This window comes from Oncorhynchus clarkii, chromosome 9 (genome assembly GCF_045791955.1).
Source record: "Oncorhynchus clarkii lewisi isolate Uvic-CL-2024 chromosome 9, UVic_Ocla_1.0, whole genome shotgun sequence".
Lineage (NCBI taxonomy): Eukaryota > Metazoa > Chordata > Actinopteri > Salmoniformes > Salmonidae > Oncorhynchus > Oncorhynchus clarkii.
In genome coordinates, this window is record NC_092155.1 from 71,391,566 (window position 1) to 71,404,428 (window position 12,863).

General features: G+C 42.9%; 1 pseudogene; it reads left to right on the top strand.

The window, feature by feature from the left end:
• The first annotated feature begins 3,726 nt into the window (after positions 1 to 3,726).
• LOC139417616 (tumor necrosis factor receptor superfamily member 14-like) lies at positions 3,727 to 7,002 on the top strand (annotated as a pseudogene).
• The last annotated feature ends 5,861 nt before the right edge of the window (positions 7,003 to 12,863 follow it).

Sequence of the window (12,863 nt, forward strand, 5' to 3'; positions counted from 1 at the left end):
GTGAAGCTCGATGAATAACTCCAGAGAACGCATTTCCACTGCTCCAGAGTCCGACGTATTGTGCATGGTGATCTTAGGCTGGTGCTCGGCCATGGAAACCCATTTCGTGAAGCTCCCGGCAAACAGTTATTGTACTGAAGTTGCTTCCAGAGGCAGTTTGTAACTCAGTAGTGAGTGTTGCAACAGAGGACAGACTGTGCTATGCTATGCACTTCAGCACTCTGCGGTCCTGTTCTGTGAGCTTGTGTGGCCTACCACTTCGCAGCTGAGCCGTTGTTGCTCCTAGACATTTCCACTTCACTTTATTTTGAAATGTAAAGATTAACAAAATAGTCTTCCTCTCTTCTCATTAACGGCAAATTATTGCATCTTGTTATTAACCTGTTTATTTTTTTGAATAAGCCTCTCCATCATATCCCCCACTTGTACAAAATACTAGTCTACTTGCCTGTTTCCAATGCTAAACTTCAATCACTAGAAACTGTGCTTAATAAGCACGGTCTAAAGTTTGTGAGAAGATGAGCACATTTTCATGTCAAATTCAGTTTTTATAAAATGCCAACTTTTGCTTGAAAACTGACACACGCATGTTTTATGGTCCGTTTTGTACATATGCACAGTTTATAAATGAGGCCCCAGGCCAGGGTTTGAGAAATCGATTAGAGAAGAATTCCTTCTTCGTTGTAAATTATCTCAATCTAAAGGCACAATCTAGATTGGATCTAATGTCTTTAGTTGAACATGTTATTACTCCAACCTAGTGAAAGTGATAAACTGACACGTTTTGTCAAAAACTACTTTACATCGAAAGTGTCTTTGATTTGACGGCTTGCACATGCGCAGATCGTCTTGAGACGAAAGTTAGACCCGATTACGTGTTTCTATGCATGAGTCGCCATGACATCACCTACAAGTGTGAGCGAGGATTTCTATTGGTGAATCAGTTTAAGTCTGTCTTCATACTGTGCTGTCTTTGGTAGAACGGACATTGCTCCATGTACAAGGCTACTTCACCACAAGAGGGCAGCATTCTCTAACTATTTGCCAATTTCTCAGTTGATAATTAGCTTATTACAGTTATTTTTTAGTAATTCAATTCAGCAAGATATCATCATTTATAAATTGAAAGGTTATGTTTGATTATGATTCAGTTCAGTTTTATTCTCTATTAATGGTGACTGAACTCAATGGTGGTCAGCCAATGTACATTACTATATTATATTTATTAACAGTGTATGCAATATTTATGCAGAATATAATTGAACTATTCTTACTATACAGTGCATGTACTAAAAATGCATGAATTCAACAGATCAGTTCATCTCGATACTTCAACTCCTAAGAACTTCACAAATCCAGTGTGTGGGTCTTCCAGTGAGTTGGAGAAGATTTTATTTTTATTTTATTTTACCTTTATTTAACCAGGTAGGCAAGTTGAGAACAAGTTCTCATTTACAATTGCGACCTGGCCAAGATAAAGCAAAGCAGTTCGACAGATACAACAACACAGAGTTACACATGGAGTAAAACAAACATACAGTCAATAATAAAGTATAAACAAGTCTATATACAATGTGAGCAAATGAGGTGAGAAGGGAGGTAAAGGCAAAAAAGGCCTTGGTGGCAAGGTAAATACAATATAGCAAGTAAAACACTGGAATGGTAGTTTTGCAATGGAAGAATGTGCAAAGTAGAAATAAAAATAATGGGGTGCAAAGGAGCAAAATAAATAAATAAATAAAATACAGTTGGGAAAGAGGTAGTTGATAGGGCTAAATTATAGGTGGGCTATGTACAGGTGCAGTAATCTATGAGCTGCTCTGACAGTTGGTGCTTAAAGCTAGTGAGGGAGATAAGTGTTTCCAGTTTCAGAGATTTTTGTAGTTCGTTCCAGTCATTGGCAGCAGAGAACTGGAAAGAGAGGCGGCCAAAGAAAGAATTGGTTTTGGGGGTGACAAGAGAGATATACCTGCTGGAGCGTGTGCTACAGGTGGGAGATGCTATGGTGACCAGCGAGCTGAGATAAGGGGGGACTTTACCTAGCAGGGTCTTGTAGATGACATGGAGCCAGTGGGTTTGGCGACGAGTATGAAGCGAGGGCCAGCCAACGAGAGCGTACAGGTCGCAATGGTGGGTAGTATATGGGGCTTTGGTGACAAAACGGATTGCACTGTGATAGACTGCATCCAATTTGTTGAGTAGGGTATTGGAGGCTATTTTGTAAATTACATCTCCAAAGTCGAGGATTGGTAGGATGGTCAGTTTTACAAGGGTATGTTTGGCAGCATGAGTGAAGGATGCTTTGTTGCGAAATAGGAAGCCAATTCTAGATTTAACTTTGGATTGGAGATGTTTGATATGGGTCTGGAAGGAGAGTTTACAGTCTAACCAGACACCTAAGTATTTGTAGTTGTCCACGTATTCTAAGTCAGAGCCGTCCAGAGTAGTGATGTTGGACAGGCGGGTAGGTGCAGGTAGCGATCGGTTGAAGAGCATGCATTTAGTTTTACTTGTATTTAAGAGCAATTGGAGGCCACGGAAGGAGAGTTGTATGGCATTGAAGCTTGCCTGGAGGGTTGTTAACACAGTGTCCAAAGAAGGGCCGGAAGTATACAGAATGGTGTCGTCTGCGTAGAGGTGGATCAGAGACTCACCAGCAGCAAGAGCGACCTCATTGATGTATACAGAGAAGAGAGTCGGTCCAAGAATTGAACCCTGTGGCACCCCCATAGAGACCGCCAGAGGTCCGGACAACAGACCCTCCGATTTGACACACTGAACTCTATCAGAGAAGTAGTTGGTGAACCAGGCGAGGCAATCATTTGAGAAACCAAGGCTGTTGAGTCTGCCGATGAGGATGTGGTGATTGACAGAGTCAAAAGCCTTGGCCAGATCAATGAATACGGCTGCACAGTAATGTTTCTTATCGATGGCGGTTAAGATATCGTTTAGGACCTTGAGCGTGGCTGAGGTGCACCCATGACCAGCTCTGAAACCAGATTGCATAGCAGAGAAGGTATGGTGAGATTCAAAATGGTCGGTAATCTGTTTGTTGACTTGGCTTTCGAAGACCTTAGAAAGGCATGGTAGGATAGATATAGGTCTGTAGCAGTTTGGGTCAAGAGTGTCCCCCCCTTTGAAGAGGGGGATGACTGCAGCTGCTTTCCAATCTTTGGGAATCTCAGACGACACGAAAGAGAGGTTGAACAGGCTAGTAATAGGGGTGGCAACAATTTCGGCAGATAATTTTAGAAAGAAAGGGTCCAGATTGTCTAGCCCGGCTGATTTGTAGGGGTCCAGATTTTGCAGCTCTTTCAGAACATCAGCTGAATGGATTTGGGAGAAGGAGAAATGGGGAAGGCTTGGGCGAGTTGCTGTTGGGGGTGCAGTGCTGTTGACAGGGGTAGGAGTAGCCAGGTGGAAAGCATGGCCAGCAGTAGAAAAATGCTTATTGAAATTTTCAATTATGGTGGATTTATCAGTGGTGACAGTGTTTCCTATCTTCAGTGCAGTGGGCAGCTGGGAGGAGGTGTTCTTATTCTCCATGGACTTTACAGTGTCCCAGAACTTTTTTGAGTTAGTGTTGCAAGAAGCAAATTTCTGCTTGAAAAAGCTAGCCTTGGCTTTTCTAACTGCCTGTGTATAATGGTTTCTAGCTTCCCTGAACAGCTGCATATCACGGGGGCTGTTCGATGCTAATGCAGAACGCCATAGGATTGAGGAACCATGGCACAGTTTGAAACCTTGACATGGACTGTAAGAGAAACATTTCTGATTTGCACATTTTGTTGCTTGCCTTGTTTAAAAAACAAATGATCAATGTAAATATTTCCTTTAAGAAATAGGAATCAGAGCTATTATTAGCCTACTATATAGTCTTAGGTTAAATTTTACTGAAACCTTGTAGAAAAACCATGGAGATAAATGCATTTCATTAACATTTATTGACTGAATTTGCAGATAACAGGTTATCTTGGGTTTGGTGTCACATCTTTAAATGTAATGTATGCTGATGGCGATGTTTTATTTCTTCTCTATTTCCAGATACCTATTATATTGGTGCTTGAAAGCATTGGATCCTGTATCACATGTGGTAGAGCCGAGTACAGAATAGGGGAGGAATGTTCTCCCATGTGTTTAAAAGGTAAGGTCCGTCTTTTTACATCATATTAATCACTAGACGTTAATACATCAACACCAACATTTAACTTTTATACTTCTAAACATTGAACCCTGTTTCATATAATGATCCAGCCATCTATAAAATAGGTGATAGAGATTGCATAATGTGTAGGCCTGGTAAGGACCTGGTGTATTTTTATGAGGAGTTAATTATAATAATAACAACAATAATAATTCTGATAATAATAATACCAAAACACAATTATTTTCTGGTTTTCTTTTCAACAGGACATTGAGTACATAGTCATTGTACTAAATCTACATATACACCTTCCTGTGTGCCCTGTATTGACTCCACCTTCCTTGATGAGCCCAGTGGTAAAACAACATGCAACAACTAACACATGTGATCCAGGTGAGAATTCTGTGTTCTGGGCATAAACACTGAGCTACTTTACTACAGTGCCTTGCGAAAGTATTCGGCCCCCTTGAACTTTGCGACCTTTTGCCACATTTCAGGCTTCAAACATAAATATATAAAACTGTATTTTTTTGTGAAGAATCAACAACAAGTGGGACACAATCATGAAGTGGAACGACATTTATTGGATATTTCAAACTTTTTTAACAAATCAAAAACTGAATAATTGGGCGTGCAAAATTATTCAGCCCCTTTACTTTCAGTGCAGCAAACTCTCTCCAGAAGTTCAGTGAGGATCTCTGAATGATCCAATGTTGACCTAAATGACTAATGATGATAAATACAATCCACCTGTGTGTAATCAAGTCTCCGTATAAATGCACCTGCACTGTGATAGTCTCAGAGGTCCGTTAAAAGCGCAGAGAGCATCATGAAGAACAAGGAACACACCAGGCAGGTCCGAGATACTGTTGTGAAGAAGTTCAAAGCCGGATTTGGATACAAAAATATTTCCCAAGCTTTAAACATCCCAAGGAGCACTGTGCAAGCGATAACAAGCGATAACTTTCAGCTCATACAAGGAGAAGACTGATCAGAGATGCAGCCGAGAGGCCCATGATCACTCTGGATGAACTGCAGAGATCTACAGCTGAGGTGGGAGACTCTGTCCATAGGACAACAATCAGTCGTATGTTGCACAAATCTGGCCTTTATGGAAGAGTGGCAAGAAGAAAGCCATTTCTTAAAGATATCCATAAAAAGTGTAGTTTAAAGTTTGCCACAAGCCACCTGGGAGACACACCAAACATGTGGAAGAAGGTGCTCTGGTCAGATGAAACCAAAATTGAACTTTTTGGCAACAATGCAAAACGTTATGTTTGGCGTAAAAGCAACACAGCTGAACACACCATCCCCACTGTCAAACATGGTGGTGGCAGCATCATGGTTTGGGCCTGCTTTTCTTCAGCAGGGACAGGGAAGATGGTTAAAATTGATGGGAAGATGGATGGAGCCAAATAAAGGACCATTCTGGAAGAAAACCTGATGGAGTCTGCAAAAGACCTGAGACTGGGACGGAGATTTGTCTTCCAATAAGACAATGATCCAAAACATAAAGCAAAATCTACAATGGAATGGTTCAAAAATAAACATATCCAGGTGTTAGAATAGCCAAGTCAAAGTCCAGACCTGAATCCAATCGAGAATCTGTGGAAAGAACTGAAAACTGCTGTTCACAAATGCTCTCCATCCAACCTCACTGAGCTCGAGCTGTTTTGCAAGGAGGAATGGGAAAAAATTTCAGTCTCTCGATGTGCAAAACTGATAGAGACATACCCCAAGCGACTTACAGCTGTAATCGCAGCAAAAGGTGGCGCTACAAAGTATTAACTTAAGGGGGCTGAATAATTTTGCACGCCCAATTTTTCAGTTTTTGATTTGTTAAAAAAGTTTGAAATATCCAATAAATGTCGTTCCACTTCATGATTGTGTCCCACTTGTTGTTGATTCTTCACAAAAAAATACAGTTTTATATCTTTATGTTTGAAGCCTGAAATGTGGCAAAAGGTCGCAAAGTTCAAGGGGGCCGAATACTTTCGCAAGGCACTGTATATCAGCTGTTGTTTTAATGAAATACAACAGACTTTACATTTAGCTTCAGATACAAAGTGACATGTTTTCTCTCTAGGTTTGGGTTTGAAGGTAAAGCAGCCATGTACACCTTCATCAGACACTGTCTGTGGGACACTGGAGGGGTTCTACTGTCTAGACTCCACTAAGGAGGGTTGTAGAGCAGCCCAGAGACACAGCAGCTGTAAACCTGGTTAATACATCAACCACACAGGTATGTCTTCATGGATCTTCCATTGACATTAGTACATGATTTATGCAGTCGTGAGTTAAGCACATCTCAAGTGTAGGATCCTTAATGAGTTTTGGTGCAGGAACAATATCTACAGATACTGTGTGTTCTGACTACTGGTGACACCTATTCAGATGGATCATTTACATCCTGCCAGCCACACACACAAGTGTGGCTCATGCAAATGGTTATTTCCTTCAAATACTGCAATATGCAAACAGTTTTCATAATGTAAAACTGAAAGTTGGATGACTAAATTGTCGATTTACTAGTGGCGGCAGGGTAGCCTAGTGGTTAGAGCGTTGGACCGGAAGGTTGCAAGTTCAAATCCCCGAGCTGACAAGGTACCTGTCGTACTGCCCCTGGCAGTTAACCCACTGTTCCTAGGCCATCATTGAAAATAAGAATTTGTTCTTAACTGACTTGCCTAGTTAAATAAAGGTAAAAAAAAAAAAAAAAATCTTATTATAGATGTGATATCTTGAAGTTTCAGCAAATTAAACCTGGAACTCATTGGTCCGACTGTTTTTCTCCACTACAATGCCGGATTCCTGCCGTAAACCCTGGACCATTACCCTTGATCATCACAGCTAGCTAGCTCCCGCTGAGTGACCCAGCCCCAAAGCTAGCCCTGAGCCAGGCGCATCTCCCGGCTTGCAAACGAAATGACCACAACTACAATACCTCTTTCGCCATCTGGCCCGGTCCCTTCGTCGACACGGGGCCCCGCCGTACCACCACGACTGGTCCGCAGACGTAATTCCATCCTCTGTGCCTTCAACCGGCCTTTGCCGGACGTCGGAGCAGACGCTTCTACTTACCCCGGCCTGCTAACTTTAACCGCTGTGTCTCCCGCTTGCTAGCATAGCAACGACCACCCCGCGGCTTCCCTGTTCCATCTATTGCTGTACACTGGACCCTATGATCACTTAGCTACATAGCTGATGCCTGCTGGACTGTTCACTTATCACGGTACTCCACTTTGTTTACCTTCATTTTAGAGGTCAACCGATTATGATTTTTCAATACTGATTATTGGAGGACCAAAAAAGCCGATACCAATTAATCGGCTGATTTATTTATTTATTTGTAATAATGACAATTACAACAATACTGAATGAACACTTATTTTAACTTAATATAATACATCAATAAAATCAATTCAGCCTGTGTTGGAGAAGAAAGTAAAAGTGCAATATGTGCTATGTAAGAAAGCTAACGTTTCAGTTCCTTGCTCAGAACATGAGAACATATGAAAGCTGGTGGTTCCTTTTAACATGAGTCTTCAATATTCCCAGGTAAGAAGTTTTAGGTTGTAGTTATTATAGGAATTATAGGACTATTTCCCTCTATACCATTTGTATTTCATTAACCTTTGACTATTGGATGTTCTTATAGGCACTTTAGTATTGCCAGTGTAACAGTATAGCTTTCGTCCCTCTCCTCGCTCCTCCCTGGGCTCGAACCAGCAACACAACGACAACAGCCACCCTCGAAGCAGCGTTACCCATGCAGAGCAAGGGGAACAACCACAGGCTCAGAGCGAGTGACGTTTGAAACGCTATTAGCGCGCGCTAACTAGCTAGCCATTTCACTTCGGTTACACCAGCCTCATCTCGGGAGTTGATAGGCTTGAAGTCATAAACAGCGCAATGCTTGACGCACAATGAAGAGCTGCTGGCAAAACGCACGAAAGTGCTGTTTGAATGAATGTTTACGTGCCTGCTTCTGCCTACCACCGCTCAGTCAGATACTTAGATACTTGTATGCTTGTATGCTCAGTCAGATTATATGAAACGCAGGACACGCTAGATAATATCTAGTAATATCATCAACCATGTGTAGTTAACTAGTGATTATGATTGATTATTTTTTATAAGATAAGTTTAATGCTAGCTAGCAACTTACCTTGGCTTACTGCATTCGCGTAACAGGCAGTCAGTCTCCTTGTGGAGTGCAACGAGAGAGAGGCAGGTTGTTATTGCGTTGCACTAGTTAACTGTAATGTTGCAAGATTGGATCCTCTGAGCTGACAAGGTGAAAATCTGTCGTTCTGCCCCTGAACGAGGCAGTTAACCCACCCACTATTTTTAAAATTAAATTGGCCCAAAAATACAGATTTCTGATTGTTATGAAAACTTGAAATCGGCCCAAATTAATCGTCCATTACGATTAATCGGTCGACTTCTACTTAATTTATCTGTCGGCCCTAGCCCCAAACTCAGGCCCTGTGTGTAGTTAACCGACCCCCTCTGCCCATTCATCGCCATTATACCTGTTGTCGTCTCAGCTGATTAGCTGTTGTCGTCTTACCCGTTGTTGTCTTAGCTAGCTCTCCCAATCAACACCTGATTGCTTTATGCCTGCTTTATGTCTCTCTCAAATGTCAATATGCCGTGTATACTGTTGTTTAGGATAGTTATCATTGTTTTAGTTTACTGTGGAGCCCCTAGTCCCACTGTACATGCCTTAGATACCTCCTTTGTCCCACCTGCCACACATGCGGTGACCTCACCCAGTATAACCAGCACCTCTCTTATTAACTCAGTGCCTGGGCTTACCTCCACTGTACCCGCACCCCACCATACCCCTGTCTGCAAATTATGCCCTGAATCTATTCTACCACGCCCAGAAATCTGCTCCTTTTATTCTCTGTCTCCAACGCACTAAACAACCAGTTTTGCTTCCCTTTAGCCATACCCTCATCCTACTCCTCCTCTGTTCCTCGGGTGATGTGGAGGCTAACCCAGGCCATGTGTGTCCCCAGGCACTTTCATTTGTTGACTTTTGTAATCAAAAAGGTTTCATGCATGTTAACATCAGAAGCCTCCTCCCTTAGTTTGTTTTACTCATTGCTTTAGCACACTCCACCAACCCTGATGTCCTTGCCGTGTCTGAATCCCGGCTCAGGAAGGCCACCAAAAATTCTGAGATTTCCATACCCAACTGCAACATTTTCCGTCAAGATAGAACTGCCAAAGGGGGAGGAGTTGCAATCTACTGCAGAGATAGCTTGCAAAGTTCTGTCATACTTTCCAGGTCTATGCTCAAACAGTTTGAGCTTCTAATTTTTAAAATTAATCTCTCCAGAAATAAGTCTCTCACTGTTGCCGCCTGTTATGGACCCCCCTCAGCTCCCAGCTGTGCCCTGGACACCATATGTGAATTGATTGCCCCCCATCTATCTTCAGAGTTCGTTCTGTTAGGTGACCTAAACTGGGAAATGCTTAACACCCCAGCAGTCCTACAATCTAAGCTAGATTCCCTCATTCTCACACAAATTATCAAGGAAACCACCAGGTACAACCCTAAATCTGTAAACATGGGCACCCTCATAGATATTATCCTGACCAAATACACCTCTGCTGTTTTCAATCAGAATCTCAGCGATCATGCCTCATTGCCTGCATCTGCTATGGGTCCGCGGTCAAACGACCACCCCTCATCACTGTCAAACGCTCCCTAAAACACTTCTGTGAGCAGGCCTTTCTAATCGACCTGGCCCGGGTATCCTGGAAGGATATTGACCTCATCCCGTCAGTCGAGGATGCCTGGTAATTCTTTAAAAGTAATTTCCTCACCATCTTAAATAAGCATGCCCCTTTCAAACTGTTTGGGCATAGACCTGGAAAGTATGACAAGCTACTGTATCTCTGCAGTAGATTGCAGGTCACTCCAGACCTGACTGCCCTTGACCAGAACAAAAACATCCTTTGGCGGACTGCAATAGCATCAAATAGTCTCCGTGATATGCAATAGTTCAGGGAAGTCAGGAACCAATACACACAGTCAGTTAGGAAAGCAAAGGCTAGCTTTTTCAAACAGAAATTTGCATCCCGTAGCTCTAACTCCAAAAAGTTTTTGGACACTGTAAAGTCCATGGAGAACAAGAGCACCTCCTCCCAGCTGCCCACTGCACTGAGGCTAGGTAACACGGTCACCACCGATAAATCCATGATAATTAAACATTTCAATAAAAATTCCTCTACGGCTGGTCATGCTTTCCTCCTGGTAACCCCAACCCCTGGCCTATAGCTCCGCACCGCCCGCAGCTACTTGCCCGAGCCTCCCCAGCTTCTCCTTCACCCAAATCCAGATAGCAGATGTTCTGAAAGAGCTGCAAAACCTGGACCCGTACAAATCAGCTGGGCTACACAATCTGGACCCTCTCTTTCTAAACCTATCCGCCACCATTGTTGCAACCCCTATTACCAGTCTGTTCAACCTCACTTTCGTATCGTCCAAGATCCCTAAAGATTGGAAAGCTGCCGCGGTCATCCCCCTCTTAAACGGGGGTGACACTCTAGACCCAAACTGTTTAAGACCTATAACCACCCTGCCCTGTCTTTCTAAATTCTTCGAAAGCCAAGTCACTGACCATTTCAAATCCCACCGTACCTTCTCCGCTGTGCAATCCGGTTTCTGAGCTGGTCATGGGTGCACCTCAGCCACGCTCAAGGTACTAAACGATATCATAACCTCAATCGATAAAAGACAGTACTGTGCAGCCGTCTTCATAGACCTGGCCAAGGCTTTCGACTCTGTCAATCACAGACTCAATAGCCTTGGTTTCTCAAATGACTGCCTCGCCTGGTTCATCCAACTACTTCGCAGACAGAGTTCAGTGTGTCAAATCGGAGGGCCTGTTATCCGGACCTCTGGCAGTCTCTATGGGGGTACCACTGGGTTAAATTCTCGGGACGACTCTCTTCTCTGTATATATCAACGATGTCGCTCTTGCTGCGGTTAATTCCCCGATCCACCTCTACGCAGACGACACCATTCTGTATACATCTGGCCCTTCTTTCTACACTGTGTTAACTAACCTCCAAACAAGCTTCAATGCCATACAACACTCCTTCCCTGGCCTCCAACTGCTCTTAAACACTAGTAAAACCAAATGCATGCTTTTCAACCGTTCGCTGACCACACCCACCCGCCCGACTAGCATCACTACTCTCGACGGTTATGACCTAGAATATGTGGACAACTACACATAGCTAGGTGTCTGGCTAGACTGTAAACTCTCCTTCCAGACTCATTAAACATCTCCAATCCAAAATAAATCTAGAATTGGCTTTCTATTTCGCAAACAAAGCCTCCTTCACTCATGCTGCCAAACATACCCTCGTAAAACTGACTATCCTACCGATCCTCGACTTTGGCGATGTCATCTACAAAATAACTTTCAATACTCTACTCAGCAAACTGGATGCAGTCTATCACAGTGCCATCCGTTTTGTTACCAAAGCCCCTTATACCACCCACCACTGCGATCTGTATGCTGTAGTCGGCTGGCCCTCGCTACATACAGTGGGGCAAAAATGTATTTAGTCAGCCACCAATTGTGCAAGTTCTCCCACTTAAAAATATGGAAGAGGCCTGTAATTTCCATCATAGGTACACTTCAACTATGACAGACAAAATTAGAAAACAAATCCAGAAAATCACATTGTAGGATTTTTAATGAATTTATTTGCAAATTGGGCAACGAAGGAGTGGAGGCCTGGGCAACGAAGGAGTGGCTTCGTAAGAAGTATTTCAAGGTCCTGGATTGGCCTAGCCAGTCTCCAGTTCTCAACCCCATAGAAAATCTTTGGAGGGAGTTGAAAGTCCGTGTTGCCCAGCAACAGCCCCAAAACATCACTGCTCTAGAGGAGATCTGCATGGAGGAATGGGCCAAAATAGCAGCAACAGTGTGTGAAAACCTTGTGAAGACTTACAGAAAATGTTTGACCTGTGTCATTGCCAACAAAGGGTATATAACAAAGTATTGAGATAAACTTTTGTTATTGACCAAATACTTATTTTCCACCATAATTTGCAAATAAATTCATAAAAAATCATACAATGTGATTTTCTGGATTTTTTCTCTCTCATTTTGTCTGTCATTGTTGAAGTGTACCTATGATGAAAATTACAGGCCTCTCTCATCTTTTTAAGTGGGAGAACTTGCACAATTGGTGGCTGACTAAATACTTTTTTACCACACTGTATCTGTCGCCAGACCCACTGGCTCCAGGTCATCTATAAGTCTATGCTAGGTAAAGCTCCGCCTTATCTCAGCTCACTGGTCACGATAACAACACCCACCCGTTGCACGCGCTCCAGCAGGTATATCTCACTGGTCATCCCCAAAGCCAACACCTGCTTTGGCCTCCTTTCCTTCCAGTTCCCTGTTGCCAGTGACTGGAACGAATTGCAAAAATCGCTGTAGCTGGAGAATTATATTTCCCTCACTAACTTTAAACATCAGCTAACTGAGCAGCTAACCGATCGCTGCAGCTGTAAATAGCCCACACAATCTACCCAATGTACCGACTCATCCCCATAATGTTTTTATGCTCTTTTTTTGCTCTTTTGCACACCCGTATCACTACTTGCACATCATCATCTGCTCATCTATCACTCCAGTGTTAATCTGCTAAATTGTAAGTACTTCGCTACTATGGCCTATTT